This window comes from Hipposideros armiger, unplaced genomic scaffold, assembly GCF_001890085.2.
Source record: "Hipposideros armiger isolate ML-2016 unplaced genomic scaffold, ASM189008v1 scaffold_10, whole genome shotgun sequence".
Taxonomy (NCBI): domain Eukaryota; kingdom Metazoa; phylum Chordata; class Mammalia; order Chiroptera; family Hipposideridae; genus Hipposideros; species Hipposideros armiger.
Window position 1 is genome coordinate 4,168,869 of NW_017731360.1, and position 7,767 is coordinate 4,176,635.

Sequence of the window (7,767 nt, forward strand, 5' to 3'; positions counted from 1 at the left end):
AGTCTGTTGTTGTTGGAGTGGAGACCTGGCTCGCCAGCCGCCTGTTTCCTCCAGCTGTCCAAGCATGGCTGGCTTGGGAGGAAGCCCCTGGTCTGTGGGCCTGAGCCGAACCCCCTGTCACAACAAGGGAACAATGGCCTGGATGGGCTGGGGGGTGGATGGAAGGGCAGCCCCCTCCATTCCCTGCTCCCATCAGAGACAGGGATGTATGGCTGGGAGGTCTGCTCCCCCCTCACCTCCCCACTGGTCTTGTTTTCCACCTTGCTGGGCACACTGTCTCCCACCACAGGGCCAAGGAAAACAGAGGCCTCAGGAAATGTCTCCGGACTGTTGCTGGGGTTCCGCAGCTCTGGGAGCTAGCAGAGCTGGGGGAGGGGACCAGAGAGGGACCTCATTGCACAGGCTCCATTCTGCCTGGGTCTGTTGCTCATGAGTCATGGATTTGTTTCCCTTGAGCACCTTGATGGCTTTGTCTCCCTGCATCATTGTGTCTTCAGGCCCAGCACAGGGCCTGGCACAGAGCACATGGCAGAAATGACTTGTTGACAAAATCAATGAAAGATCAAACATGGTAGCTGTGTGACTTTTGGCAGGTTACGTAACTTCTCTGAACTTTACTTCATAGTAGGAAGTACTCAGAGTGCTTCAGAGTGTTCAGAGTAGGAAGGATAAGGATAGAGCAATATTGTATATGGGTATACATATACATATATGTATACCGTATTTGCCGGCGTATAAGANGAGGAAGAACCTGATGGCCTTGCTGGGGAGGGTGAGCTGAATTTTATTGCATGAGTACTAGGAGCCAGGCACATTCATATACTTTCTCTTATTTTTTATTTCTTGTCACTTGTGAGGCAGGTGATGTTATCTACATTTTAAAGAGGAGAAAACAGAGACTCAGAGTAGTGAAATGATGGACTTAATTAAGACCATGTGACTTTGTACATTGTGGAGGCAGCATTTAAATTGAGGACCCTCTGATGTTAAAGCTCATCTTACTCTTGTGCATTCAGGCTCTGCCTTTTCCAGGGTACAGTAGTGTTTAAAGGACTGGTGGGGTTTGGAAGTGTGGAGGAAGAGGCACTCCAGGTTGGCAAAAGAACAGGGTGGGAACATACTGGGTGAGTACGGGGAGCCATCAGGAGGCTGGTCCGTTAGATCTCAGGGATTCAGAGGGAACAATGGGGACCAAAGCTGGAAGGGTAAGAGGGCTGGTAACTTATCAGGCTGAGTATTCAGACTTGATGAGTGAGTAGTGAGTGAGTGAGTTCTGTCTGGAGTGAGAGGTACAGAGCTGGTGTTTTGGAAACTTGTCTTGATGAGAGAGGGGACAGGTTGCCAACCTGCTGTAAAGGCTCTCAGAGAGAAGCATGTGGCCATGTGAGGTGGACCCCATTCCCTCTTCCAACCCCTGCCCCAGATCTCCCTGGGTAAGGGAGGACAACCAGTTTGCCTCCAAGGGCCACTACCTGAGTGCTCTCTCTACCTGGGTCACCTTCCACGCGGAACCTCAACTCTACCAACACTGGGCTCATCCTCAGCTCTCCCATTTCCTAGAAGGCTTATCAGGCCCTAAGCACCTCCTCTCAACCCCCTGACCTTTCCCCTCCTGCATATCTTTGCACAAACTGTTTTCTCTGCCCAAATATTCAGTGTCTTCTTCCCCTCGCCAGCTAACTTCTATTCACTGGTCAAGATCCAGTTCAATTGTTCATTGTTTTCCTGCAATCTTTGTGACTCAGAGGCAAGATTTGATCCCTCCATGCTCCCTTCCACCTCTCTCTACTGCCACTGTCTGTTCTCACTGAGTGAGTTTTAGGTGCATGGGGAGGAGATATGATAAAGGCCCTTGAGTTGCTCTTTCTGGTGGGCAGACTAGAAAGGACCAAGGAAGGGGGCAATTGATCTAAGCCTGTCCCCCCAAATAGAGGATGAGGTGGAATGGGTTCAGGGTCCATTTGAGCTGGACTGCGAAGGGCTCAGCTGGCAGGCAGGTCTCGGGAGCAGAGTGTCCCGTAAGGAAGCACACTGCAGGGGGCACTGGATGGCTGTGGGGCAGGATGGGGACAGACACCGCTTTGGCCACTGGTTAACGGGCAGTTTGTGGGGGCTGGGCGGTGAGGATGAGAAGAGGATGGTGCCTGATCCATTTCAAAAGGTAGAAAGTTTAGGACTCAGGGATGCTGAGAGGCAGNACTCCCTGTGTCTTCCCTTCATTCCCTTATAAGAATCCACCATCAAGTTCCTGTTTCTGGTTTTAGAGATCCCTCTGGGTCACAGCTGAGCTGGACTGATGAGGTTCCCTGAGCTCAGGGCATGGCCTAGGTAATCAGGTCCTCCATACCTTCAGGTTCTCTGTGACATTTTGCTCTGCTGCCTCCCCTCCTGTGGAGTGGGATGGAGCAAGGGTTATGGCCTTTTAGAAACAGTATTTTGCATTTAACAAAGACCCCAAACATACAGACCTAGGAATAATCCTCTCCACCAGAGAAGGCGATTTAATTGCATTAAACTCTCAGATTTGTCAAATGAAGGATAAATCCAATTTATTGAAGCTAGGCGTGGCTAATACTGTGGATAACAGAATCCAGATTTAAAAGGATGGTTTTAGTAAATTGGAGCAATGGGCTGAAGTGGACATGAAAGCATTCACTGGTGCAGATGTCAAATCTGTTACTTTTATTGCCCCGATTTCCAGTTATATAAGCTCATGCTTAGTAATAGCTTAGTGATAGCCCACATGTAAAAGGCTTAGGGGTTTTAGCTGAAAAGCTTTCCAAGTGATTTTACCAAACTAGCATAATCCCATTTACAAAACACCTCCACATGGCACAAAAGAAACCCAGGAATAATTTTACTTAGGGCTTTTAGTCAAAGTGTAAGCAAAGTAAGAATATATGGTTTGATGACACAGGCTGCCTCAACACTTAATTCAAATAGGCAATTTTTTGGGGGGTGGGGGGTGGGTGGGAAATATAAATTATTAAGATAGATTCATGAAGAAGAGAATTTGAACAGACAGATAATTGCTGAAGAGATTGAAAAAATTTTTGAAGAATAACAGAAAAAAAGGTAGTAAGCCCAGATGGCTTTACATGCAAGTTTATTTAAACCTTCGAGGAATCATGCTATTAAGTCAATTGCAGAGCATGTAGCCTACCCTCACACTTTAATTGGTCATTGGCCTGGTTGTGGAATTCCAGGTTGAAAATCATTGTCCTCAGAATTTTGAAGCTATTGAACATTGTCTTGTAGTTTCTGGTATTGTTGCAGAGTGTCATGCCATTCTGATTCTTGAGATTGTATGTGGAACTGTGTTCTCTCTCTGGAAACTTGTAGGTTCATCTCTGTGTGTCCAGTGTTCTGAAATTTTTCAGTTGTGTGGACTTTATTTGTCCATTGGGCTGGGCACGTAGTAACCCTCTCAATCTAGAAGTTTCTCTGATTAGTTCCACTCCTACTTTTTTCTGATCCTCTTTTCTTGAACTTCTGTTAGTTGGACTTCCTGCACCTGTCTTCTAATTTGTAAAAAAAAAAAAAATATTTTCTAATGTCTATAGCTTTGTCTTTTACTCTGTTTTCCTGGAGGATTGCCTATCTTCCAAACGTTTTATTGACGTTTTCAATTCTGCTCTCATGGTTTTACTTTCCAAGGACTTGATTTTGTTGTTTCCTTTGCATGTTGCTTTCTGAGAGCATCATTTTATTTCATGGATGCAATATTCTCATTTATCTTCCTGAAGAAAGCAGTCATCATTTAAAAATGTTTTATTCTCCACATATAATCTCTATTCTCTAAAAAGCTTTATTCTTTGATTCAGGCTCTTTCATATAAGATACTTTCCTCAAATGCCCCTATCCTTGGCCATGTGCTCCTATCTAAGAGAGGGTCTTCAAAAGCTGTTTGGACGCTTTGAGTAAGTGGGTGGGGCCCCCTGACTGCTCTTTGCTGCACGGCCATGTAGCTATTTCCTTGGGGAATCGCTAGTGTCCAGATCTCTAGGTCTCTTCTTTTGGGTCTGTCAGATTCCAGTGAGAAGACTCTTTCAAACACCTGCCTAGAGATAGATACTTGGCTTCCAGGAGTCTCAAGAAAAGTAAAAATAAGAAAGGAGGCATGTATTCTATTGGATATTAAAATGTGTTACAAAGCTACACCAATGAAAAGAGTGATAGTATCATACCAATGATAGATCAATGGAATAGAATCTTAGCTATCCCAGAAATAGACTGTTTTATGTATAAAAATATAGTATATGGTCAAGCTGATAACATAAATTAGTGTAGGAAGTATTTTTCAGTAAGTTTTGCTGGAATCATTAGTTATTGAGGGGGAAAAAATTAGCACTTCATCTTACATTATATGCTAAAATAAATTTATTTGTTCATTCTCTTATTTACTTAACAATTATTTGTTTCCTATTACGTTCAAGACAAGTTAAAGTATTAAATGAAAAATAATCTTAGCAAGGGGAAAACAGTATAGGCAGAAAACTATAAGAAAGAAAAAAATTGATAAATTTGACTACAGACAAATTAAAAAAGACAAAATAACATACTGATAATTTTTTTATAACAAATATGTCAGATAAAAAGTTTTATCTTTATTAAGAGATAAAAGAGCTCTATAAAGAGTTTATACAAATTGATAAAAAAAACACTAAACCCTGAGAGAAAAATGAGCAAAAAAAAAAATGTACAGAAGAAACACAAGTGCTGAGGAAGTATATGTTAAAATGTCTAGCCTCATTAGTAATCAATGCTTATGCGTTGAGAGGTGATACCATACTTTTTGCCTGCTGAATAATTAATAAATAAAGGAATTAAAATTTTGTTTAATAATGCTGATATGGGTGCCTTGAAATGGGCATTTTCATACAATGCTGTTGAACATACAAGTAATTTTTTTCTGGACAGTATCTTGCAGTCCATAGAAGAAATAACCCTGAGCAATGACTATATCGAGCCCCTTCCTTCTTCTTCAGAGCCTTGGGGAATGCTGTTCCCTCTGCCTGGGATGCTCTTCCCACCTCTTTGCTGGATCATTCCTGCTCACCTTTCAGGTGCTGAAGCTCATCTCCTCAAGACAGCCTTCAACAACCTACAGTCTAGATCAGATCCTCTTTTTATAGCCTTATCTATCAGCCAGCATTCTGGGAGCCTATTGGGGGAGGAGGAGTGAAGGCTGAGGGTCTCACCATTCAGTATGTGAACTTTCATTTAATTCCTCTATGTTCTTTATGCTACTCCTACGCTCTACTGGGCATGGTGTTTCCCCATCCATCTCTGTTTTATCTTCTCCAGAGAATAAGCTGCCAACCTCCATAGGGTGGGGGGAGGAGGGAATCCACGGGCTGGCTGCTATCAGTCAGCAATTCTGTTTTCAGCTCCACCTTCTCTCCCAATCTCAGATGTAGGTGGTGCCTTCATATCTTGTAATTTGCTTGTGCTTTCCTGCATTTCTGAATCATCCACAATGAATTATTTTCATAATCAGAAGAAAGCCCCTAACTTTTTAAATTTAAAATTTCTTACCTTTTGACCCAGGAATTTTACTTCTCGGAATGTCTTTCTTTTAAGGAAATAGGCAATTTGGAAAACACTTAAGTACAGGCATCTAGACCACAGTACAATTTATAATAGAAGATAATTAGTTGCAAACAATTTTTAAAATTCTTTATCAGCATCATGTTTAAGTAGATAATGATAAAACCGTATGATAAAGTCATTAAGTGGTATTTCCAAAGATACTTGATGACATGAGGGAAAGGCTTATGATATAATGTAAAATTTAAAAAGCAGAATATGAAATTATAGGTATACCTTTACTCAGATTTTATTTAAAAATATGCATGGAAGAGACTGGAAAGAATTACTTCTGAATATTGACAGTTGTTACCCCTGGATGGTGGGATCTCCTTGTCTACAATGATTATGCATTACCTTTATAATCCAAACCCAAATTTCTATGTATGCAAAAGAGAAGAAAATAGAAAAGTTAATGTGATCCTAGGTTCTATTAATAGAGGTAGAAGTTTTGAAGCAAGAGAGGTGATCATCTGGACTCTGATCACTTGGAGTGGCATGTCTAGCACCCAGGGGAGGGTGACACATCTTAAAAGGAAAGTAGACAAACTGCGGGTTGGCCAGAGACTTCTGGAAATCAGGGTTCGCTGGAGGAAAAGGAGAACAGGCTCAGGACGGGTCTGGTGGCTCTCTGCATGTGGCTGCAGTACTTGGGGAAAGAACAGAACAGTTAAGCCTCGTGTGGCCCTTGGGATCAGAGCCAGGGCTAGTGGGAGAAGCTGTAAGGCGGAGAAAGAAGTTCTGGCAATCCCGTGACGGATTCCTTTTCCTGCAAACATCAGTGGTCATGCTGAGGTTAGTGTGAAAAGGAAATAAAGGACCCCTGGTCAAAGTACTGGAGGTCACGGGGAGAATCATGAGGTCAGCAACCCTGTGGCCAGTGAGCCAGCACGTTAGATTGGGGAGAAGTTGTGACATCACCCGGCCCAACAGCTGCCTGCTTTGTTTATGCGCGGCCCATGACGTTGTTCACATGCTCCCATGGGTTACAGATAAGATGACCTTGGGTTATGCAGAATTCCCAGTGCACTCCACATAACCTCATCCTTTTGTCCCCACTGAAGAAAGAAATGTGAATTCAAGTGACTGGGATTTATCTTATTATAGAAATAATCTTGGACCTGCTCTAATGCATGAAAAAGAGCACATCAGCTGTGAGCTTCAGATCAATGATTAGTGATAAATTACTCCATGAAATGCTCCTCATAACCTAGTTACCACATATCTTTTCTCATCCAACCCTTTCATTTCACAGTGGGGAAACTGAGGCCCAGAGAGGGGAAAGGACTGTATTCAAGTGAGTGTGAGGGATGGGAGGCAGGACTCAAGCCTCCTATGGGACTGAGAGTTGCCCGTGCTCCCAATTTAGATTTTGGTGGTGTGAGGGGGCAGGCTGGTGGGAGGCTGAAGGAGGCAAAGGAAGATCTGAAATGGGAATCTGTTGCGTTTCATCCTGACCATGTCACCAAGGAGATGCCTCAGTCCACTATTTACTTAACGTCCTTCTTGGTCTCCTGTAACAAGGTCAGATGGGGTGGTGGGGTGGTGTTAGGTGTTGAATTGTGCCCCCACCCCAAAAAAGATATTTGGAAATCCTTACCCCCAATGCCTCAGAATGTGACCTTATTTGGAAACAGCATCTTTACAGAGGAGATCAAGTTAAAATAAAGTCACTAGGTTGGCCATAATCCCATAAGACTGGTGTCTTTATAAAAAGAAGAAATTTAGACACAGAGACAGACATACACACAGGGAGAACGCTGTGTGAAAATGAAGGCAGAGATGGGGGAGAGGCTTCTGTATGCCAAGGCACGCCAAAGATTGCCAGCAATCTGCCAGAAGCTAGAGGAGAGGCATGGGACAGATTCTCCCTCACAGCCCTTGGAAACCAACCCTGCAGACATCTTGACGTCAAATTTCCAGCCTCCAGAATGATGAGGCAATAAATATCTGTTGTTGAAGTCACCCAGCCTGTGGGGCTTTGTTACAGCAGCTCTAGGAAATGAACACAGATGGGATGGAGCTTACCGCCACTCCTCACTGCATAAGTCTTCACCTTACCACCCACCCTACCCCACTCTATGTGGTCCCATCCCCACTACGCTATTCTCACCCTCAACCCCCCAGCCCAGGTGCCCTCGTGTTGGTGTGGTCACCAGTCTAGGACCCAACCACAAG